The sequence below is a fragment of the Tamandua tetradactyla genome, chromosome 17 (assembly GCF_023851605.1).
Source record: "Tamandua tetradactyla isolate mTamTet1 chromosome 17, mTamTet1.pri, whole genome shotgun sequence".
NCBI lineage: Eukaryota > Metazoa > Chordata > Mammalia > Pilosa > Myrmecophagidae > Tamandua > Tamandua tetradactyla.
The window spans coordinates 8,780,584-8,805,974 of NC_135343.1; the positions used below are offsets into that span (position 1 = coordinate 8,780,584).

At 44.6% G+C, this 25,391-nt stretch overlaps 1 non-coding gene and 1 pseudogene across 1 annotated transcript; both read left to right on the forward strand.

Annotated features, from left to right (window-relative positions):
• Positions 1 to 1,444: 1,444 nt before the first annotated feature.
• LOC143661820 (small nucleolar RNA SNORA2/SNORA34 family) lies at positions 1,445 to 1,581 on the forward strand. The gene has a single exon (XR_013164865.1). It is a non-coding gene; the product is annotated as a small nucleolar RNA SNORA2/SNORA34 family (small nucleolar RNA).
• A 15,451-nt stretch (positions 1,582 to 17,032) lies between these two features.
• Positions 17,033 to 20,587, forward strand: LOC143661088 (eIF5-mimic protein 1 pseudogene; annotated as a pseudogene).
• The last annotated feature ends 4,804 nt before the right edge of the window (positions 20,588 to 25,391 follow it).

The window sequence follows — 25,391 nt, forward strand, 5'->3', positions numbered from 1 at the left end:
GAGTTTTGATAAATGTACGTACCTGTGACATGGTACATCCCACTCCCTTGCACTCTTTCTTTCCTCCATATCCTTCTCACTTTTTAAACTACTCCTGTTCTTGTGGAGAGAAATATGCTGGGAATTGAAAAAACAAATGTTTGATAATTTAACCGTATAAATCACAGTTATTTTAAAGTCTATGTCTGAAAACTCCAATATCTGTATCAATTGCAGGGCATTTCTATTTCTTTTCCCCTCTGGTTTTTTGGTCATTTTCTCTAATCTTCTAGTTTATCTTGTAAACTTTGATTGAATTCCAGACATTGTATATGAAAAATTACAGAAGCAATTTGAGGCTCTGTAAATTCATTTTTTCCAGCGAGGATTTAGAATAGGTTACCTTATTCAGTCTGGGACTGTTGTAATTACCAGTTCATATTTATTCCTAAATTGAAGGAAGTCCTTCGAGGTCTTATTTGAAAGCCTGTGTTTATCAGGAATGCTCTTCCCTGGTTAGCTCTGAAGATCTGTTTTTGTTTCCTTGGCCCCTTGAAATTCTGAAAGGTCCGATTACCTTTGCATTGCTTACAAATCATTGCTTACAGATTGGCAAATACCTTGGGAGAAAAGTGTCACTGCTCGTGACTCACCTCAGTGGTCTTCTCTTTTCTCCAGAATCTTGGCCCTTCAAGTCCTGGCTGCCTTGGCAGTTCTTTGATGCCTTAACATATATGTAAGTATCATAAAAGATTAAGCTTATGCTTACGTATGCTTGGGATATACTTATGCTTATATAGGTGTGGGGGGTGGTACTTATGCTAAAAAAATTACACATTGCTCATCTGGAATTCAGATTGAACCAAGTGTACTTTATTTGCTGACAACTAGATGTTGGGCTGAAAAGAAAGCGAGTGTGAGACAGGTGGCAATTTTATATGTGAGTGTGTGTATGTATATGAATATATTTATTTAGTAAATGGAGAGTTTGTGATTCAAGAGCTGCCTGTATAGACCAATTTGGTATATGGTTATAATCAATATGGGGTCCTCAGTTGCCATATGGTAATTTTGGATTTTTGTGGGCATCTCACCATCTCTATTTTTTTTTTCACCATCTCTATTTTTAAGAAGTAATGCTGGCATCAATTAAGTTTTCCCCAAGTCATCTGTTGCAGGTTAATGCTAAGAAAGAACATCATTATGGTTTATATTGGCCCCTGCTAGAGCAATCTGATGAGTGAAATTTATTTTCAGTCTCAAGCACCTTTCATGAAGACTGATGAATGAATAACTTGGACTAGAGGAATAACTTTCCTCTATCCATATGACCTATCATCTGAATTGTCCTCTTGATTGTGTCCATGCCTTCTTTGGTAGCTGGGGCCTGGGCAACCAGCTCAGCAAGTGGAAAGTATTGCCACTCACCATGGCTTTAAGGAAGTGACATTAATAAAGAGACTCATTGACCCTGAATCAAGGCTATCAGTTTGATGGAGCTGTTGGTTTCAAGCAGGAGCCTAAAGAAATGTCTTCCTATGGTCTGTTGGCCATTGCAGATCTTTGGAAATATTATGGTCAATTCATTAGAAAGAAACATCTGAGTCATTGCCAACAAATGTGACCTAATATTTATTTGTAGCCTTTATAAAAGCTGGGAATCCAAAAAAATAAAAAACAAAAAAAAAATAAAGAGACTCAAGGGAAGTGCTGATCAGGTCGAGAGTGAGAACAAATCTCTGTCTTCCAAGATGCTTTTTGCCAGTGTCAGAGAATTTATTAGCTACCATCATTGTAAAGACAGAGATTTAATTTATGAGTTAGTACAAATCAGATATTAAATGCACTTTGAAGGTTGCACTTGACAGGAATTCCTTTGTGAAACAGAGATTCCTGTTGTCCTGCAAACTACTCCAAATTTGGGAACCTACAATGAGAGAGAATGTCAGTGGCCTGCCAAAAGCCAGCTTGAGTCTGAGTCAGGATTAGTGTGATTGGCCCTCTGGTGAGGTCACTGGCCTGATGAACTGCTCACTCTGCTCTGGTCTGAGTTCATCTCATACTTCAGGGAGGACCCAGTGTGCACTCTTGAGGACTCTGGCAATTGAGCTTCACCAAACTGGTGGCTTCTGCAGGTGAAAAGAATTTAGAGCAGTGATTTTCAAATATTGCTGCACCTAGAATTGTCTAATGCCCAGGGCTTTAAAAAGGCCATACCAATTAATTCCTTCTCTAGGGGTGAGGCCCCCCAGCACCAGTAGTTTTGGAAATTTCCCCCAGTGATTTCAGTGTGCAGCCAGGTTTGCAAGCCGAGCTGGAATTCTCTACCCTAGCTACACATTAGCATTGCCTGGGGAAAGTTGGAAAAAACAAGCCTGGTTGATGAGCAGTCTTCACTAAAACCAATTTAATCCAAATGACCAGGTGTTGGGGGCCAGGTTTTGCAGCTGCTGGCTAGGAGAATGCAGAAATGGCTCTCAAAACGTGGTTCCAGAACTAGCATCATCAGCACCAAAATCGCCTGGAATTTGTCGGCAAATTCTTGTCCCTACTGTAGACCTACTGAACTAGAAACTCCAGTGGGTGGGGCCCAGCCCTCTGGTTTTCACAACCCTTCAGAGAATTCTGATGCAGCTGAAGTTTGAAAATAATTACTATAATGGATAATGATCCCTGGAGCCTCACTGCTTACCTTCAAAACTCCACCTATGCAACTTACTTAACTTCTCTTCCCCTCAATCTACTTCCTGGTCAAATGGGGGTGATATTGCTCCTTTCCTGAGAGGATCGTCATGAAAAGTGACATTTAGACAGTACCTGGCACATGGCAGGTTTGTTTAAAAAAAGCATGTAAATAAGATGTTCTGAAGAAATCTGAGTCTCTGAGAATATTCAGTGGGCATTATTTGTTATTGCAGCAGAACTTCGGAGTAGGCTTTCTCCGGTGATTTCCTTACTGGTGACCTCAAGTCCCGATTAAGCCACTGGGATCTCAGCTCAGGCTACCTGAGAAGAGAGAACATACCAAAGCTGGAATTTCTACCAGAACAGCTGGCTTCCCTCAAGGCAGATTTCTGGGAGGATGCTCTTTCAGGGGGAGAAATAATAAAAATTTTAGGTAATTTCGCAGTCTGTAGGGCTTGTCTCCTATTTGTAAGTGATTTTTTTTTTTTTAAATGCAAACTCAGTTAGAAATGGGGGAGGTGGCTGAATCAGGTCACAGGGAGAAGCAGGTAAGCTGTATTTCACCGGATTTCAAAGAAAGATGGAGGCTATGCATCTCATAGGCTTAGTAGAGGGAGCCACTTTCCGTGGCAATGCATTCCCCAGGCTTCCCTTGAAGAATTTTGGAGAGCAGCTGGACTGTAACAGGATTTTTTAGGGTCCTGAGGGATATGTGAATTCCAGCAGCTATTCTGAAATTGATCCTTCTAAATAAAGAGTGAATTTGGCTGCGATTGCATCTTACACTCATAATACTCCTTGAGAAGACAACCACTGACCATGCACACTCCCTGTCTCCCAGAGGCTTGATGAGATTGGAAGTCTTCCTGGAGATGACCATTAATCTATTGAAAGGATGACTCATTAAGGCCCCCCTGCTTTACATACTGGATTTTCCCCAAAGCTTGCTTGTAATATTTTCCCTGAGTTTTAGATGTGTTTCCCTAGAAGCAATGCTATCTCTTTTGCACTAGTAGCGATAACATAGTCCTGATTTTATCCTGTAGAATCTTCTTTGACAACATGGAATGTGGGACCCATCCCACATGCCTGCTTTGGGCTTCAGCCTCTGAAATTTTGATGAAAATTGCTCTTTCCTCCTCAAATGGGAGGGCCACAACGTTTTGTACATCTTCTGTATCCTTTATGGTTCTTAGAAAATTTAACATATAGTTCTTCATAATTGGTTGTTCTTCTGATATTTCCTTCTTCATTGTAGCTACCAGGAAGCTCAGACTTAAAAATAGGAATTCAATTACAGTAATGATCTTACTCCTGATACAAGTAATATTCATATCTCTTATGTGTTTTCAGTTATCTTCGTTACCGTTATTTTGGCTTTTAAAAGAGTGTAGGAGATCTATTATATTAAAAGAAAATAGGCTTTGTTTAGTTCAATTTAAAATCCTCTTCTTCACCAATGTTGTATGTATTTAATAACATAAATGTTTGTAAAACTGTATGATTTAAAGCAGAGGTTTTTATTCTGGGACCCATATAGAGGCTTCAGGGAAATTTATATTATATAAATATGTAGATATTCTACTCTATAAATAAAGAATACATAGATGTAAATGCATTGTATATAAATACTTCATAGAAAATGCTATATAAAAACACTTTATATATAGATAATTCTCTCTCTCTAAATATATAATTCTACACACATATATTTATATAATATGTATGTATGCATTTTTAGAGAGAGAGAGTGCCTCTGGCTTTTCCCTACTTTATCCAAAGAATTTAGGACTCGCTCTCTCCCCTTTCCCAAAGATAAAAAGTACTGATTTAGAGAGACCTGGATATAAACATCCAATACAACTTACCCACACAGTTCTGCCCTCAAGTCCTTCCTCCCTAATCAGTGGACCCCATCCTACATTTTTGACCTCTCCCAGGAATTGTTCTTTTGCCCAAGAAGCAGATGAATGACTGTCAACGGAGCCAGTTCAAAGCAAGGCACAGCTGGCCCGTTTTAGAGTCCAAAGGAATCATGGGGAGCTCACGCCCAGAGAGCGGCCAGGGCTGCAGTTGACTCCTGCTTTCTCTGCTTGTTTTCCCCAGGGAGGGAAGGGTGACAGGCACAGCCCTCAGTGCACAGCTGCTGCTGAGCGTGCCAGGCCAGGCTGGGCAGAGCAGCCCAGCGGGTGGCAGGCATGCTGGGCCAGAGGTGGCAGCAGGTCAGAGAGCTGAGCATCAAGCCACAGACATCAAATCTACCAAAATATTGATGTGTCACCGCAGCAGCGCGTTCCAGCTCCATCCAAGGATGCTGTTACCAGGGGATCTGAGATGGCGGCTCTGCTCACACTTCTGCCTCTCACCCTCTCGTCCCCAGACAAGCAGCAGCGCCTCATCTGGTGGGGGAATTGGGAATAACAACCAAGACTAGGGGGCTTGGTCTCCTCCTGCCCCCCTCGCTTTGGGGTCAGCCTGCCTCAGCGAACATGTGCTCTGGTCTCCTTGCCTCCTCTATGAGCTAAGTTTCCTGGGGGCAGACTCCCTCCCAGGAGGCCTGGAGCTGTCCAGTGCTGGGGTGCTGCAAGTCCATTGTGCCCACTTGGTCCTTACATCTAAGCCAGCCTCCACTCGCTTTATCAGTAATATGAGATATTTTGATCCCCATCTGCCTGAAGCCTGCCCTCATCTCTTTCCTTTGATTCTGAATATGAGCAGGTAAGAGGGGTGCCTTATATTGCTTCTCTAAAATTCCAATGATTCCCTTTGAAGGGCGAGTTCTCCTAGATTAAAAATGGCTTGAAACCTTCCGATCAGAGGCACTGAGGGTAACGGGCGACGCAGGGCGCCAGTTGGGTTGGCTGGCAGCCAGGAAGCAGGTTCTTGAGAAACGAGGGGACGTGGGCAGAGCTGGTGACGCGCTGGAGCCTCACCCCAGCAACCAGACAAGCCACTCTGCTCCACCAACCTGATCTTCCAGCTCAAGTGGCCTTTTCTTTCCCTTCTCCCTGGCTACACCTGATTCTGACTGCGTGGCCCAGGGACTGTGTAACTGATAGACCCAGCACGTGGGGGTTGGTCCCAGTGTAACCATGAAGCATTGCTGTTTTCATGGCTGCTCCAGCAGACCCTCACTCTTGGGTGCTTCCCCTTGTTCCTGCTCCCCATCCTTGGGTGAAATCTCATGTGGAAGTCACCATCTTTTTGGTCATCCTTAGATCATCATTGCAAAGTTGTCCAGTTGCATCTAGCTACCAAAAAAATCTATCTTATTTGGAATAAAAAATATCCAGGTCCTTATGATCATCACTACTAAAGTGGAAGCTCCCCCATCCCTCTGCACAGGTCTGCAGTAGTCTTGTCTGAAGTAGGGAGGGCAGGCATGGATGCTTTCTTCCATGTTTTCCTACAAAGCACTTCTTTGATTCCCCTCTAACCCCCTGGGCTGCCTTTGCGTGGGCTGGTGCTGGTCTCCTCTGCCATGGCAGGGGTAAAGCTGGTATGGGGGCTTTCGTGGGCTCCACAAAGTGGATCTTCTGCTGGACCCTCTACAGCTTCTAGCCTTCCTGGCTGTGGTCATCTTGCTCCTTCCAGAGAGCATGCCTGGGTGGGATCACTGTATAAATGACCCAAGTTGACACTTCGACCTTGAGTTCCACTCCTGGGAGCCACATACCTCTGACCTGGCATTTTAATCTTAGGAAAACGTCAGCCAATGTGAAGACTTAGTCTCACTTTAACATTGTCGTATGACTCTTAGCTGGGGGCTGGGGGCCCAGCTGTGAATGCCGGGGCATAGGGCATGCAGAGACTTTGGCTGGTGAGGCTGCTGCCAGGGGAGATGAGGCAGCTCACCTGAACAAACTCTAGGAGGTGGAGGGCATGGTGGGCAGAAGCTTGGGTCTTGCCCTCTTTCAGCCTCAGGAAGCTTTTCTTGTTCCTGCTTCTGTTCCCTTGCCATTGGCCTGCTATTCTCTTCCCTTGCTTCTCTTAGGCCTTTGCCATTCTCTCTGCATGGCCACATAATCTTTCCCCTTTTCTTGGGGTCTTGGCTTCTTGGTGTCTCCAGGCTTTCTGTAATTTTTTTTTCTGACCCCGTTGAATCTCCCCCTTTCACTTGCTATGTTGAGAGTGTTTGGGTGATTTTGCTTGGTGAGTTAAGGAGAGGTTTCCTTGGCAATCTCTGCATCCGAGAAAACGGGGGCTTGAGGAAGTTCATGTGAGCTGAGCTGTAGATTCAGAGGGGATGTGCTGGGGGTGGGGGGGAAGAGTAAAGGCTGAGGGCAGAAGCACCTAAGTGGGGGGGAGGAAGGAGGAGCCAGAGAAACCTGCCTGCCAGGTTCCCCAGGGCCCAGCAAATTGCCCCAGACTCCTAAAATGAGAAAGGATTACTCAGAGGGCGGAGTCTGCCACTTAAAGATTCTAGACAAGGCAGTAGGTGCTATGGATGGCAGCTCAATAATCCCTTCCAGTCCGAGGACTTGGGGGAAACCTGTTTCACCAATCCCCACAGAAAGGTGATCCAGGTCACTCAGAAAATGGAGTATTTGCTAGAAAAGCAATGGACCTTCACCTATCGGCAGGCTTGCTGCCAGCACAGGTGATAACTTACTTTTGTCTAAAGAAATGTGGGATTGTGCATCATGGAATGAGAGTTTGAAGCTTATGACTACCCACTGCTTAAACCTGATTTCTTTTAAAATAGCTTCTTTCAGGCACCTTACAGGCACACTGACTGTGCATGCTATGGGCTTCTCTCTTCACACAGAATGTCCACTCCCCTTCCTCCTGGCTCAGTGGTTCCAGGAATGCTGGGATTTTTAGAAAATCTTGGCCTTTGGTTAAAGCCAAAACTGTGGTGGGTGAGGAGCCAAATCCCGCTGAACCTGCTCTAGATGGGCTTGCTCTGAGAAACTCTGCTCATTACTGCAATGCATGCTCTTTCTCTCCTGGGTGGGATTCCTGAAGCTAAATTAGGTTGGCTGGGGTTGGTTAGCATCGCTTCTTCTCCATGTAAAAGAAAAACAAGGACAGGTGGCTGCGATAAAGGCCCCGATGAGCAAATCTAGAGTTCCTGTGAAAACTCAAAGTCAATATTATTTTCCTTATAGTCAAAGAAAAGAGTGTACACTATCATAGGACATTTACCTTATCTACACAGCAGAGATGACTTGGATATCAACAGGTGGCTTCTCGAGCTGCTTAGCACATCCTTTGGGTCCCAAGGATAATAATGGGTCCCTCATTTATTGACACAATATCTTCGTATTTTGAACAAAACTGCCGTGCTATTTCCACCTCAATGGAAATGATGATAATATAGCTTAGCCTTTATGAAGGCTAGCCATGTACTCTACGCCAAACTAAGTGTTTATATGGATTATCTTGTTTAATCCTCACCACAAACCTACGCAATAGCTAACTGATTGACCCCATAGCTGTTTAGACTTCAGAGGCCATGCTTTTAATTCCTATAGCCAGGCTGCCTGCATTAGTGGAGTAAAATTCATCTTCTAATTTCTTTTCCCTTCCGGGTGTTTCAGTCATCTAGCAACAATGATTTCTTACTTCTCACAAGTCTGTGGGCATTTCTCAGGCTCTGTGTGGTATTGGCCATATTCAGTGGAGTCCCGTGGGGGCTCCGCAGGTCTCCCCAACACCTCTGCCTGGGGTGTCTCCCCCCGCTCCCCCGGGCTGCCCCACATGTCCCCTCTCTCCAATGGGACAGCCTGGACTTCCTTGCTGCCTGGCAGCTGGGTTCCAAGAGGGGCTCTCCTAGAAGACTAACCTGTCCCTGCCCCATGCTTGGCTAATGTCTCACTGGCCAAACCAAGTCACTTAGTCAAGCCCAGATTCAATCGGGACTTTACAAGGGCAGTGACTAACAGGAGGGGGCGTTCATTGGAGACCACAGTGTGGCAACCTTCCCAGCAGTGGTAATAGTAACGATAACTTTATCTATTGTTGATTGGGCACTTACCATGTGCGGTCACTGGTATCGGCTTTATACTCTATTTCTTTTTAATCATCACAGTGACCCAACTGTGAGCTTGGTATCGTTATCCTCATTTTACAGGAGAGAAAACTGAGCTTCAGAGGGTGTAGGTAAGCCTACCAAGGACAAAAAAAGAATTCAAACCCAAGTCATTATGTTTCCAAGGTCCCAATACGAGAGATAGAAATATGGCATACAGAAAAGGGGCGGGGGCAGGGAGGGTGGAGAAGAAAGAGTGTATTTTTGATGAAACAACAGACCTTGGAATTTGGAAGGAAAAGAGAAAGGTACTGCCGTGGCATTCCTTGCCAAAAGTATGTTTGGGGGCCTCTCCATCTGAAGACTGACTTTCTTACATTTGCATCAATTGCCTCCAATTCTGACATTTTGAATGGAGAACACAGTCAGTAAACAAGATTGGGTATAGTTAGGCTAATCAAAATTGTGGAAGACTATAATGCGACCTTTCTTTTAATCAGCCTCTGGTTTTAATCCTTGGCAAGAAGAGCCAGTCTTTCCTCTGGCTGTGTTTTCAAAAAAGTCCTTCCCCGCATCGTTGGGGAAGCAGAAAACTGGAGAAAGAGCAGGAGTGGAGTGAGCTCTGTAATAATGCAGATTTCAAAACATAGCTTAGATTTTTGGAAAATCCCCTTGTGAGCATAAAAAGTGCAATGACTCCGTTCAGATGCTTTTGCCAGCTGAAAACCACCAAGACACTCGAGCTCAGTTGCAAATGTTCTCTCCTTCCCCGCCAACCTCCAGGGCTGGGTTCCAGGCGGCGAACACAGGGTTTGGCTGGTCCCAGGGCTGAGGGTGCATGAAGCCTGGGCATTGTTGGGTGAGCTGGGAGAGCAGTGCTTAAAAGCCAGGGAATCATGGGGAAAGATTAGTGGAAATTTATATTAAAATATGATACCTCCAAAAATAATTTCTTGCAAGCAGCAAGAATTAATGCATTATGAAACAAACAGAGCTTTCACTATTAAACTCAAGGAGGAAAAAAAAAAAGGGCTTGGTGGGGGGGTGGCTGGCTTAGTGGAAAATATCGGCTGTGAGACCTGTGATATTTTTTTCTGTCTCTCTTTCCATGGTAGATGGCATGAAGTGATTGAGGGGCTTGGTTGGTTGGAATGGGAGGGAATATTTTGGGTACATCATGGAGGTCCTTACTTTATTTTCACTGTGTTGGTGTCATGATATCACTATTGTTTTGGTCTGAGAGGTAATTTTGAACTTTAAGCAGATTGCTTGCTTTGCTGAGTGTAAACACTTGGCGAGCAAGCTAACAAATGGGGCTGGTGGTGACAGATCTGAGTGACATTTGCACGGAATTTCCCTGTGCCCTCTGCCACCCCCCCCCCCCCCCCGCCCTGCACCCTAGTGGCAGCAGTTTAATGGCACAGAGATCTTGGAAAATAGCATTTCTTAGCCAATTTCCTTCAAAGCGAAGCCCACAGAGAAAGAAGCCATTTTCTCTGAGTTAGTAACAAATTCTTACAGAAGCTTGTGATCTGTCAATCCAGCCCCTAAAATAGCTCTTGTGGTGTGAAATGAGGACAGCAAATGATTCATACGTGAGTTTATAATTCATTTTAGAAATAAAGCTGAGCCCATAAAGAACAGTCCAGGAAAAATAAGGGCGAATGAATAGCCTTCAGGGCACATCAGACTACATGGGCCAAAATAAAGATATTTGGTATAACCGTAGTCTGTATTTGTCTTTTGAAAGGTAAAGTGCAATTGAAGTTTGCTCTTTCGGTTGAGTATTCACTTAAAAATAGCTCTTCAACATTCAGATAGTGGGTTCTAACTTACAGAGAGATTGCGTACTTTGGTCTCATCAACCGCTCTGTGAAGAAGGGTTTGTCATGTTACTTTGAAGATAAGGAAGTGGAGATTGTTGTCACTTTCCTTAAGTCACAAGGGCTGTGAGCGGTAGAAGTAGGACTTGACCTTGGCTGTGAAAGCTGTCAGGCTCATTCACTCTACATGAAATTGCATTGCTTCTCCCTCTGCAAGACTGGAACAATGGGAGCCACGGGCCTTTTCGCCTTGACCTAAGTGGTGGAATAAGTTTTGGATTTAGGACTGGGACATGCAGCTGCATTAGACTTCACCCTGCTTGGGGCACATCACTAAAATTCTCTGAGCCTCAATTTTATCATCTGTAAAGATGCACCTACAAGGTTGTCACAAAACCAAAGATGGTGAATGTGAATGTCTGTTGAAGGTGGTAAAGTGCACTACAAAGGTAAATTCTTACTATGTACTAAGCACAGACTGTTACCCAGCAGTAGGCTAGTTATGAGGAATTCAGGCTTTTAGGTAACCTGTCCTGACCTCTCCTTATTTCTTCCCCATTCACCCTAGACGTTCCAAGCCCGAGTTGCAATGAACGTTTTGGTTTCTTCCACACATAATTTTCCTCTCTGTGTGCTTTTACTTATTTTAGTCTTTTTGCCTGGAATGTCCTTCTCCAAGGAACTCTTATACATCCTTCAGAGACCTTTTCCAAGTCCCTTGGGTAGAGTTAATTTTTTCTCTTCTGGGCTCCCGTATACTTTGTCCATTTCTTTATTGTAGCACTTTCCCCAATGGATTGTAATTCATCTGTTTTACTTCTGCTTCCCTTCCGTCCTAAGCCAGGAGCTCCTCAAGAGCAGATACCATGCCATCTATATTAGTGTGCCTTTCACACAGTAGATGCCCAAAGGCTTGTTTGCTGAATGAATGATTAGAATTACTGTCCCTGACTTGTGAATGTTTTAAACCTAATTGAGCAGAAAAGACAAAGATGAAAGACTAGGAAAAAGCATAAGACACAAGATTATATGATGTAATAAAGACCTTAGCAATGCAATGGTTCAGATGAGCAGATCATTGAAAGCTAAAGTCACCAGGGAAAGCCTCAACAAGTATATGGAATTTGTTAAAGAAATATAATGGGGGTGTGGGAGGAGGGGATTAAATCCACCACAATTCCTTTAGGGAGGAAATCTTATTAGTTTGGAAACCCCATACTGGTAGCTTAGTACTCAAGGAATCTGTTTGCGGGTAGACTGTTCTGCAGAAGGAAAGGGATTTATCTAGTGATCCAGTGTGATAAGAAATGAAAAGGGCAGAATGGAGGTAGATTTGGGAAGATGGTAGAAGGTCCCATATGCCCAACAACATGATTCCCTAAATCTCAATAAGATTGCCTAAATCCTAAAGTGCTCAGTCTAAAGGAATTCTTTTAAATGAAAGCAATGGATGCTCTTAACCAGAAACATTATATGTGAATACTAGAACAAGGAGGCAAAGAGAGAAGGAAGGCATTAGGAACCCATAGAGAACATGGGAAGAGCTTCTGAGGCCCTAAGACATAGATTTGGGCTTTGGGCCCAAACCTCTGAGAAGATTTGGCTGAATTGCACAGGACCCCTTTGAAGAGTGTGGGGCAGAGTGAGCTTTGGGGCAGAGTGAGGGTAAAGCTAACTTCCGGGTAACAGTTTCAGAATGGATTGTTCTTCCAAGGCAAGTAATTGGCCATGCATCTTGAGGAATCATTCATGATACAGCAAAATAATACTTCAGTTCTCTTGATTGTCATTCCTACAGCCACTGACCCCTAGGCTCACAGCGCGTAAATGTCAGTCTGCCAGCCACGTTGCTCGTCGAGGAAAAGTTTTCACTTTCTCTGGGTAAACAAGGAAGAACAGTGACAGTGTGGGTTTTATCATAATTCTAAATTCATTTAATTTAAAGGATCTTATTTTGAAATTATATTTTGGTGATATATTTAGTTACATGTCCTTTCTTTTATGAGTTGAGGGTTTCTTTATGAAGCCCTTACATGGCAAACTTAAAATGTGTCAACTTTACATCCATCTCCTAAATTTCTTGGAAATTTCACTGGTATAGAAAATCCAAAAATCTGGGAACGGCTTCTCCTCCTGTAGGATTGCAGTGAGATAGTTTGTCTTGAATTAAGTGGAAGGAAAGAAGTCTTATTTTCTGCTCCTAATTCAACACTTACTTGGTGGTTGTGATTGCTATGGTTGAAGGCAGTGCCTTTTAGACCTGCACCACCCAGAGCCTCTTCAAATTAAAATCTGTCAGCGGCTGAATGGTACAGGATCCCTTTGAAGATGGTCTATATCTGAGCAGAGTCTGTTTCCCCAGTTCAACAAAGTAAATCCTACATTGAGTCAACACAATGCCTTTTGTTGTATTACACAAAGCAGAGTGTATGTCACGATTACCTGTTTTCACACAGGTTATTATGAAATGCATATCTGTTATTGTGCTGTGTGATAACTGGCCACAAATGGCACATGTTTGGTGTAAATGTCCACCATTTCTGTGGCTTTTTGTCATTGGGGCCAGTTTCAGGTACTACCTGGGTAGTTGCACTGGACCCCTCACTTAGGAGGTCCCCACACTCAGAAGTACCCCCACCCTTAGTTTAATGCTCTGCTCTTGCTGTCTTTAAATTGTTGATAGTTTTCAGACAAGGGACTCCTCATTTTCCTTTTGCATTGTATCCCCTAAATTATGTGGTTGGTTCTTTTTCATATCCAGTCACTTGTGTAGAGATTCAGGTCAGGCTGGAGATGGAAAAGAGAGGTGTGGGACAGAGAAGGCAGGGTGTGGCTGTTGTCCCCAGTTCCTGGATCTCTGCGGCTGGTGCCTGAGTCCCTACTTCCATTCCAGCCGGAAGGGTTTCATCCCCTTCCTTGATGTCTCTGGCCCTTTTGTTCCACTGGATGAAGGAGGAAGAATCAGCTTTTCAAAATATTTCTGATTGAAGTTAGCCCACAGGAAGGGGAGGTGTTGGGGATGTATGTGAAAGGAGGGATTGACGACAGAGGGGTGTGGAGGATACGATGCATTTGGTGATGTGGCAGTATGCTTGCACAGCCCGAAGTCAGTGGGAGTCACGGAGCCCCACCGAGGTACTGGGAGCCTGGAGAAGGAAGTGCAGAAATTCTCTCTCAATCCTGGCTTCGCTCCCACCCTGGGCTCTTGCCTTATTCCAGAGCTCAGCTGGCTTTAGGTCTTATGGGGAGGAGTAGGCAGAAGGAGCTGGACAGTCTGATTTGCAGAAAGACTAAGGCCAAAAATCTCATCTGAGTCCATTTATATGAGTGCAGAACACTCATCCTGGGAGGATTTGGGGTGGAGTGGGACTCCGCTCCAGTCTGTTCCCTGGTGGGACCCTGAGGGCAGCAATGCCTGGAGCAGGGGCCTCAGCACTGCAGGGAGAAGAAGCAGAGGCAGCAATGCCCAGTGGCCAAGTGGTGGGAAGGGCCTTCAGGAGAAGAGATGTATTTAATGCGACAAATCGTTGCTGTGAGATTTACGATCCAGCTTACTTCACTCTCCCTCACTTCTATAACATCCTTGGTAAAGGTGACATGACTCCTAATTGTTCTGTGTTAGTGGATTTCTTTGGGGAACTCAAAAAAGTGCCATGTTCTGAATCCAAATTGACTGATTCAACATGAAGATAGAGACTGTTGACTGGGCTCAGGAGCTAGAAGACAAGGGGCCAGCGGGCAGCCGGCCTCTGGGGTGGGGGTGGGGGTGGGATGGTGTGACCTTGGTGAGAATTCCAGTTCTTCCAGAATCTTCCTTGTGAGTTCATAGGATGAGTGTATGTGGCTGTCCTGTGGCCGCCAGCTGTGGTGGAGACAGTGGGTATCCCCTACATGTGAGCAGAACGAAGCCTATATAAGCTGTGAACTTGTTGGCCTGTGGATTAATCAAACCTGCCCAGGCTCTTTATAAGAACTTTGCACCTGTTCAGTTGATGCTTTGCTTGACACATCTAGTAAACATTTTATAATTACAATTACCCATGATATCTTTTTAATTCTTTTCCAAGTTTCTTTTATTTCCTTCCCTTCCTTTCCCTTTCCTTCTGTGGTTTGTAAGGATTATGTATCCTAGAAAAGCCATGTTTTAATCCTAATCTGTCTTGTGGAGGCAGCCATTTCTTTTAATCCCTATTCAGAACTATAGGTTGGAAACTTGATTAGATTATCTCCATGGAGTTATGAGACCCCCAGTTGTTTAAAGGGAAATGTGACTCTACCCATTCCAGGTAGGTCTTGATTACTTTGCTGGACTCCTTTACAAGAAGGAACCATTTTGGAAAAACCAAGAGAGCCACGGCAGAGCCACAAGAATCACGAGAGCCCACGCAGCCGGAGACCTTTGGAAATGAAGAAGGAAAATGCACCTGGGGGAGCTTCATGAAACAGGAAGCCTGGAGAGAAAGCTAGCAGACGTCACCGTGTTCACCATGTGCCTTTCCAGCTGAGAGAGGAACCCCAAACGTCATCAGCCTTCATGAACCAAGGTATCTTTCCCCGGATGCCTTAAATTGGACATTTCTGTAGACTTGTTTTAATTGGGACATTTTCTCGTCTTAGAACTATAAACTAGCAACTCATTAAATCCCCCCTTTTTAAAAGCCGTTCTGTTTCTGATATATCACATTCCAGCAGCTTGCAAACTAGAACTCCTTCCCTTCCCTTCCCTCTCTTTCCTTTCCTTCCTCTCTCTTTCCCTATCCTTATTATCCCTATTTTTATTCCCCTATCCAGTACATGTAATATTTTCTCCTTGCTGTGGGGTTAACTTAAGGGAGAGGGGCATGTTGCCAGCCATGGGCCAGAACCAAGTGCAAGACATGAATATTTTGGCAACAGTATAGCTTGGGAAGCCAATACTTTTTTACCAAAAGTTACAGTAAATATTTACCAATTCGGTCTCATGTGGGTGTTCAGATTTTGAGTGAAAAACAATCTCATGCACTGATATTTACTTTGAATATGTTCTCCTCTTTTCAGTAACCATGACTAATTCCCCTTTTCACAGAGAAGAGAGAGCAAGTTATCTTTCAGTCTAGCAAAGAAAACAGTTTTCTATATACATTCTGGAAGTAGGCATACAGTTAGAATGCTGCTTCTAAAATCACAGTACAAATTAATAAATGAACTTTATTGTTACTGAAGGGCTGACTCATAAGTCCACTGATTTTACTCTGGTTTTTGCTAGGGAGACAAAGGGTCTATAAACTCTGGGTGGGATCCAGCAAATGAGGTAAATCAAATGAAGACATTTATTGAGCGTCATCATTAATGCTGTAAGAGCTGTGAAGATAATAAGGCAAGATCCTTGCCTTTAGGAAACTTATAGAAAGAAAAGGCATCAAATAATGCTAAGTAAGCATTGAAGATGTGGATGACTCTTTAAGGTAGCAATAAAAGACAGTCAGAGAACAGGGCATGGCTGATTAATAAATGGAATGTATAAAATTGTCTCAGAGAAACAAGAGATTCTTTGGGGCTGGTAGGAAAGGGAACTCTCTCTGGAGAAGTAGATTCAAGAACGTTGAGTGGAGCCTTTCCAGACAGACAGAAGGTATCAGTGAGGTCACAGAGGTGAAGAAAGACCCATGTGGATGAGAGTCAGATGAGTAAGTCAATCTGGCTGCAGAGAAGTTTGGAGATGATGAATAATTACAGATAGAGCTGGAAACAGGGGCCTTGTATTGGGGCTGGAAGCTTCTCCATGAAAATCCTGCTCTGTCCTGCTAGCCGGCTCAGAACCATTTCCTTTTGAGCCATTTCAGGCCACCTTTCCCTTCTTATTTTTTAATCTTGCGGCCAGGATGAGGGCTAGTTCATCCTGGCTCCATGGGCCAGGTCCACTGGAAGACTAGGCCATGGCAGGTGAGTGCACAAGGCCGCTGTGGGGACTCCTTGGCGCTCATTACTGTACTAACTTGGGTAGGACCAGTTTGGGAAATGGAGTAGTGAAGTGTTCCTGCCTCAGGACCTGTGGAAATTCCCTCTTCCCTGTCCTCCACTGCTCCCCAGAAACCATTCATCAGCTGCCCCACCCAGAAACCTGAGAACCAGGAACTTGTTCAAGAGATGAGGGTTGGGTAGTTAAAGGTTCATTTCCACCCTGGAGCAAGTCATTATGAATCCAGACCTGATAATACTTTATTACAAGAAAGTGAAAAGCACGGTCTTTGTGGTGGCGCTTTCAGAGCTCAGGACTTCTGGAGAGTCACGATGAAGCAGAAGAATGATTATACAAACTTCAGACTAAACATCTAGAGCCTGTGTGTGCTGCCAGCTGACAAGAGGAGGTAATTAATGGGCAGTTCCAATATGGAAGATTCTGGAAAATAGAGTTTTGTCTTCTGAAATTCAGTCTCTGACAGAAAAAATATTAGTAAGATGAATGTTGTTGGATCGAGTCATCTTGAGAGGAAGGGCATTCTCAAATCACTCCTGGAAATAATTCCTGGTGGTGTTTGGTTTCCCTGCCCCTACATAAAAGAGTGTTCCTTGAGTGTTACCTTTGGCAAGCATGAAGGTGAGGGGGGTGTCCCAGGCAACCACTACAGCTGTGCAAGCAAGCTGCTGGGAGGACCAGACACTTGTTAGTTTTTACAAAGTTAGGTGTCTGGTCTCTATTTCTTTGCCTTGCAATGGCACTTCCTGGAAGAGGGCTACATGATGCCACTCAGAAAAGCCTGAGTCAGCAGCACTTGCTGTGTAGCTCAGCCCACTACAGCGGCCTCCAGGGCTGATCCTTAGAAAACCATGAAACTGACCTCCAATGACCTCCACGTTCTTCTCCTGTCTCCTCTGGGTGCCCTTCCTTCACAACCTTCTCATCCTCACCCCTGACCGTCATGCTACTCCCTAAATGTCCGACTGCATCTTCCTCCAACATTGCATTCGAGTCCTCCTTCCTCTTACTGTGCTCCACCTTCCAAATAACCCCTACCCCAGCCTCTTCAGAATGTCCATTTCCTCTGGGCAGCTGATCTCAGAAGACGCCAACTAATGCGTGGATGGCTGGTGCCCTTGAAGGGTTAGGAAATCAAGGTGGTTGTTTACCATAGTTTTTTTTTTTTTTTAAGCCAGATATATTCCAATGTAATTAAGAATCTTTTATGTGTGTGCTTTCACAATCATCATCGTGTTCAGCCATGCTAAATAGATAACTGCACCATCTCAATGTTACAGAAGAGGAAACTGCAGCTTAAGAAACTTAAGTAACTTTAGCAGTTGAGGCAGGGCTTGAACTCAAGTCTTCTGGCTCCCAGAGGCCCTGCTCATTCCCATTCCCTCAGTGTCCTAAACATCAGGTGGAGATGTATTTGGACAGTTTATTCTTCTCACCTGTTAGGACAACTATGCTAATCTCAGAAAATCAGCAATCTTCTCAGCGGGTTACAGGAAGAAAGGAGACCGTTGTGCCAAATGTATGACCATATCTGCCTTCTCCTCTCACCACATGCCCACAGGCTTACCCTCTGGAAACCAAGGCAGAATTGGGGAAAAAAAAAATAGAGGATTGCTACTCCTCTTTTCTTGGTTTTCCTAATACTATGGGTTGGCTATGAAACCCGGAGTGCAGGCCTTTTGCTCTAAGATGAACCGTGATTTTTCTTAGCCCACTGATATCAGCATGGACTTTTCTCCATGCCACCCTCCATCCCCCAAATTGGGTGATTTTTTCCAATTGTATTAGTTACTTTAAAAATGTGTAAACCATGCCCTTTCATTTAAAGTCATTCTCCTCTTGTCCCTTTGGTTCCACCTGGTTTTCTGGATGAAAGCAGTGTAAAACACCGAGCCAAGGTCTGTTCCCAGATGAGCTATACTCTCTGGAAGTTGCTTTCTAGGGTGTCAAAGTCATGCAGCTGGAAAGTGGCAGATGGGGAAGTTTCTCTCGGGATGAAGGGTTATTCATGTGACCTGAGGGTGACGTCATAGACAAGACCCACTGAAGCTTGCTTAAGCAAAAAGGGAATTTCTTGTCTCTCATCATCGAACCCCTGGGGTCACAGCAGCTGGTCTCTAGGATAATTGGGACCAGGACCCCATCACCAAAAGCTTCTGTCCCTCCTTCTCTGGCCTCTACTATTCTGTATTGGTCAGTTCCTTCCTGTCTGACAGCAACTGTGAAGCAAGGCCAGCAGAAGGAACCGACCCTCTTAGCTCACAATTTGGATCCAGTGCTCACCACCAATCTGGTGGACACTGACCAAGGGCACGGAGGTCTGTACAAAGATGGCAGCCGTTTCCAACTGCATGAACAGAATGGAGGAAGAGATCATCTCCCAGAAGACAAGGACCGCTGTTCACAAAAGAAGTGCAGAGAGGTGCTGGGTGAGCCTCAAATAAACAATACTATAAATGACTGCAATAACAATAAATGTTAAGGCTGATCGTTTATACATTCCATGTATATTACTGAGATGCTAGGGTCAAGGAAAATTTGTAGCATCTACAGCTCCCACAATTTTATATTACTGAAATAGAAATATGTACTCGTGGAAAATTTTTATTTTAAATACATAATAAAACTGTACTTAAGAAGATGCCTTTTTGAATTACACTTCAAAGACAACGACAGTTTTCAGAAGAAAAATAACTCTAAAGAGAAGTTTTTGAAAACAACAGCAGTGAAGAAGAATTTAAGTAATAAAGCATTTATTCATGCATTATTTGCCCTTAATCAGGTGCAGTATAACCAACGTAACTGCATAATAATGAGACTTGAAGCAATGGCAGGGCCTTCACTCCTCCACTGTCTGCTGCAGCCATTGCCACTGTAATTGCTGCAGCCCTCAGCCTCTCGTGTCACCACTACCTCTTTGGACAGGTATTTGATAAATAAGCACTAAAGCCAGTGCTAAGAGGCCAAGACAGAAAATAGATGAAAAGGAGAAATTCAAGCCCACAGTCTTCAGAATATACTTGTCCAAGGGCTTAATAGGCTCTAGCCAGGCTTCTAGACTCTACAGGCTCAAGATTAGATTATCGTCGCTGTGCAGCCACACTCCTTGATGTCTTGGTGGCTGGCAGTGTGCTGGCCCCTGGGGGAACATGCATAGATGATGGTGAAAGGCCAAGATGACCAACCACGGTGTGTTTTCAGCAAGCGAAGATCGTGAAACCATCCGAAACCATGCTCAGGTCTTCAGTAAGCTCATCAGGAGATACAGTATTTGGAAAAGGCATTCGAGGATGAGATGAAAAAGATTCTCCTCTTCCTTAAAGCCTTTCCGAAACAGAGAAGACAAAACGGGTAATGCTGTCGGGGGTCCTGCCAGACAGTGGCCGTGTTCCTGCCACCATCCTCACTGACACTTAGTCAAAGAAGGCAGCGTGGCCTGTCAAACTTTTAAAAGCGTCGATAGCAGGAGAAGATGCCAACTCTGTTACCTCCTCTTTGAGAAAAGCCAATATTGACAAGAGGTTGTTTGAATTTTTTCCAGTTAAGGGAGCATGGATCATCCTGCTACATATTTCATGGGTGCAGGTCTGAAGGCGCTTTCGGACTTCCTCCATGTCTAGCAGTCCCTGGGCACCAGGACTCCATAAGGAGCTCCAGGGGCTTCTTTCTCGGGAATGCCCCATCAAGATGGTGTTCTACGTCAAAGAGGAAATGAAGGGAGTGATCTTCCAGAAACAGCAGTGCTAGGACTTCCGTGGACCCGTGTAATGAATGAATGCTGTTGAGTGGAACGAGGAGGAGGAACTTGTTGCAAAGCAAGCCCTGAAGCACCTGGAGCAGTGTCCTCCCTACCTGGGGCAGTATCCTCCCTGCTGGCTGTGTTCGGCTGTCAAGGGCAAGCAGTGCTGAGCGGCCTCTAGAAGGTTCTGTTAGGGCAGCATCCATTTCATAAGAGCCTTTTAGAAGACTGCAGTTCTGTTGTATAAGACTGACGTCCTGAGGGAAGAAGCGATATTGAAATGGTACAAAGAAGCACTTGTTGCCAAAGGGAAAAGTGCTTTTCTTGACCAGAGGAAGAAACGTGTTGAATGGTTACAGGACACAGAAGAATCTGAATCAGGAAGTGATGAGAGTCACACGGCTCCACAAGGCACGGCACAACAGTTGTGACTGGGAATGCTGAACCATTTGGGAAGACAAACTTGGCTTCTGTTTCAACAAAGGGAAAAGAAGATAGGATAGACTTCCCTTGAGCAGAGGCGGAAATGATTTTTGCTGTTGTTTTGTTTTTAATGGAGTCCTGAAGCTTCAGATATTATACTTGGGACTCTACCTCCCACTCACTATATGCTGACTTAAAGCCATTCAGCAGGAGTCAACAGGACTCCTTTTTTAGCTATATTTTCCAGATATTTTGTGGTGAGTGCCCGCCCTCCCCCCCTCCCCCCCCGCTGTCTGTTACTGGGCCACTTTGGTAGTTGTCTATCTGCTTGTGTATGTGATTTGACAAACCAATTTTTAAAAATAAATAGCTTAAAAACAACAATACACACACACACACAACCAATGGCAGGCACATTAGAACCTTAAACCAATGTTTTAAAAAGTAGTCAGTTTGTTGGTATAATAACTAATATTTTTTGAATGTTTACTAAGTGCTGGAAACTATTTTTAAAACTTTAATGGCATTATCTGAATTAAAACAAAGGGTTGGCAAACTGAGGCCTTTGGGCAACTCCGGCCCACTGTCTGCTTTTATAAAGTTTTGTGAAAAAAGTTACTTCATTTATGCATTGTCTATGACTGCTTTAATACCATGGGTTTGAGTAGTTGTAACAGAGACTTTATGGCCTGCAGAGCCTAAATAATTCACCATCCAACCCTTTAAGGAAAAGTATTCTAGTCCCTCTGAAGCGACCCCATGAAGCAGGTGCTATTATCCCAACTTAACCTCAAGGTCATATACTGGTAGCTGTCAGAGTGGCGATTCAGACTCAGGTCTACCTGAAGATAAAGTCGATAATCTTCCCAGATAGTTTCACAGCAGAGACCACAGGTCTTAGAGCCAGACTGTTTGGGTTGATATCAGATGCCGCTGCATAGAAGTGTTATGCTGCCTGTTTTACTGACTGCCGTGTATCTCAGATTCCCCTGTAGCTGTCCGCGTTGGTGAGGTGTGTACTCTGTTTGCAGAGTAACAGAGTACTCTCGGTGTCAGCACAGCCCTTGGACCCCAGCTTCATGATGTCTGTCCCCTGTGGGGATGTCCATCCTGTGTCTTGCACCTCAGGGCTTCCCACACTTTGAACTTACTTCCCCAACATTTTCAAAGTTCCTTCTGATGCCCGGACTGGCTGGGGCAGGCTGTGCCATCTGGGCAGGACCCCGAGCCTGGGCCAGGTACTTTATGTCTTGGTCACAAGAAACACTTTTCTCAAAATTCTCTAAGTTCTCCTCACGTTCCTTCCAGGCACCAGCTGGAGTCAGCAGTATTATCTGGGCAGGACGCCCAGAGCTGAGTCCAGTATCTTCCCTTTTGGGTGGTTTTTGATCCCTACTCCCCACTCTTCATGTGTGGTTGAACAGGTGTTCCAAAGAGCCTCAAGACTCATGCCTGGGGAAGCATTCTGGGTCCTCTTGACTGGGCCTCGGTTCCAGGTGGGTGGCCTGAAAAGCAGTGGTTCCTCTGGCTAGGCCAGTCTTTCTTTACTGGGGTTGTGTGAGATTGAGCCACTGTAAAACATGTGGATTGTGAGGCCTCTCAGTCACTTTGGACAGGAGTTCAGAATGATGGGTCACCCATGGCCCACTGCCAGCCCTTGTACATGAGCTGCACATGGGGCCCCTGTGTCCACTCTCACACCTCCATGTTCCAATCTATAGCAGCCTCCAGTCAACATCAACCCAGGGCAGCGAAGGTGGCCTCAGGCATCCTTCCCCCTGTGTCCCTCTCACCACTGGCACCCAAGGCGGTCCACCGCCCTCCCGGGCAGTCCTCCGGAGGTAGCCATGTCTGTCTCCTCAAGGACTTTGGAGACTCTTGCTCTGCAATGCCAGCAGGTCCTTCTGACCAATGCCATGTTGCTTTCAATCACTGTATTAACATTAAGCTCTCTGGGCTTAAGCTGTGTTGGCAACAGACAGATATTTGTTGCACAAATGGGACTTTTCTTATTCTGCTCACGGCCCCTCCGTTCTCCTTCCCCACCACTGGTGGTGTGCAAAAGTTGGGAATGGCGTCATGCCAAAAGAGATAACATTCCGGGAATGTAATGGCTACAGCCTTGAAGCTCAGCTGAAGACATGGCTGAAAAGAATATGCTGTACTATGTTTATTTCAAACAGTAAATTTCACATGACCAGAAAATGACTTAGCATTCACATTTTCCTGTCCACTCTGGATTAGACTTGCATTTGTGGTTACCCTCCTACGCACATGGCCTCTGAGAGAGTCGCTGGAAGACGGCGTCACATGTGGCCGGAGGTGGCATCACACGCGACGATGTGCCCAGCAGGAAATACATGGAGGCATTTAGTTCATGGGAAACACAAAGGCAAGTTTCAATTTAAATAAGTTCCTAAGAGCTGTGACCTTTTGCAGAGTAACAGCATCGCTCTGTTTTCTCCTAGTAGGAGGTGGGAAATGAGGACGCAATGGTAAAGGACACGGAGAGCGTGGCATCTACCCGGGCACACAACAGAGCCTGGGCACATGAGTGGTCTTCGCTGACACTGATCAGACAGTGAACACATATGAAAACACATCTTACATTACTCTGTACCTTTAGTGGTAAATCATTATGCCTCACATGGGCCCATGAATCTTGTAATACATTTAAAAAATCAAATTATTTATGTAGACAGGGGCCCTACAAAAAATACTTGCCAAATGGCATATTTCACAGGGATGAGCATGGCTTGGTATCAACTCATTTCCTTTTCTGTGAAGTCACTTGGACGTTCGTTGAGTTTCTCCAGTCTCATTTCAGGTTTGAGCCTTCCCATATGTCTCCTTCTTATTTAGGTTGTGCTTTCTTTGTTGTCTTCTTTTCAAAAGTCAACTAATGCTGTGCAATATTGTGTATTCTCAACTTTTTTTTTCAAGCAAATCATTTTGCCACCCTTTCTCTCTGCCTCTTCGGTCACCTGCCCATCTTAGTCCATTGTCACTCTCTCTCTCTTTCTCTGTGTCATGCCCAATGTACACACACATGCACACCACACCATGCACACATGCACACAACCCAGGCACATTACGTTTAGACCTGTAGCCAGCATGTTGACATTAAATGCGTTCCTTGCTTTAGAAAGCATGAAATGTAAGTAATAGAGGGCCACATATTTGATTCAGGAAAAAAAAATCCAGGATGACTTGCTTTCGTTCTCAGATTGCATGTTTGGACCATTGGGTCGAAGTATGCTAAGAATGCCAAGGTTCCCAGGATGGCACAAGGGAAAGTTTCTCGGATGCCCTGCTGTGTGCCCGTGGGAGTCTGTGGTCAGAGCTCGGCCGGGGCTTCACTTGCCTGTTGGCCAAGTGTCCCATGACTTGTGACAGCTGGAGTGTTGGATGAGACTCTGTCCAACTCATGGCTGCGTTTTAGGTTTTGGCTATAGAAAGCTGTTGAACTAAAATCAGATTTTATATAACTTTAAGGAGTTTAGTTGGCCAAATATCAAAATTTCACTTTGCACCGGGGGCCAATACAGTCAATCTTTACATGTTGTTCCTTTTTACAATTGCAGATAATTTATATTTCTTTATTTCTGACCCTATTTATTTGTCCTGGCAATAGCCAATGCCACCCATTAGGCTATAAAAGCTGTGGCCTGACTCCTATTCCTTTATGTGTCCTTGCATCAGTTGGGTAGGGGCCTCGAAACACATTTGCTTTAGCACATTCACCTAATGTGTGATAAAGGTGACAGGATCTTTTATTCCCTTTTGCCAACTTGTACATTAGTGTCTCTTAAGTGACAGATTAAAAATTTCCTAAAGCACTAACACTGATTAAAAATATTTGCTTAGGCTTGTTCAGGACTGGAAGTGCTTACAAGACCCAAAGTACATTCTTGTCCTTCTTTTAAACCAACAGTGTTTTAAAAGCCTATTTTGATGGCTGCATCTTATTATAACAAACGATAATAATTTAAAATAAGGCTGTTTTCTTTTACACGGTAAGTAACTACAGAGTATAAACATGGAAAAAAAATCCAGATCCATGGAAACGTTTGCAAGAGTGTTTTTCAAGAAAGGTTTCTGTCATATTATCCTCTATATCTTTTTTGCATGTGAAAACTTTTTACTGCAGTAACCAAAATAGAGCACAAAATTGCCCATATTAACCACAATCAAATTGACTATATCCTTTGAAAACATTGGAGAAGCACATTGTGTCTTGTTCTCTTTTTCTCAAAAATCCTTTTTCAGAATTTATGGCATTTCATGTAGACAGTTGGGACTCCTGAGAAGGTTGTTCCTATGGACTGACAAAATTTGTCTTTGTTGAGTATTGATTTTAGTGTCTACTTTGTATCTGTTTTTTCACTCTTTTATCCTTTCCTTCCTCCAACAACAGCTCCTGTGTATGGCTGCAAGTCAGGCCTGAGGACAGGTTGTCTCCTGGGAGGGCTGGGCTAGGCTGGGCTGGGCTGGGCTGGGCTGTGCTGAGCTGGGCTGTACTGGGCTATGCTGGGCTGTACTGGGCTGTGCTGGGCTGTGCTGGGCTGTGCTGGGTTGTGCTGGGTTGTGCTGGGCTGTGCTGGGTTGTGCTGGGCTGTACTGGGCTGTGCTGGGTTGTACTGGGCTGTACTGGGCTATGCTGGGCTGTGCTGGGTTTTGCTGGACTGTGCTGGGTTGTGCTGGGCTGTGCTGGGTTGTGCTGGTCTGTGCTGGGCTGTGCTGGGTTGTGCTGGGCTGTACTGGGCTGTGCTGGGTTGTGCTGGTCTGTGCTGGGCTGTGCTGGGTTGTGCT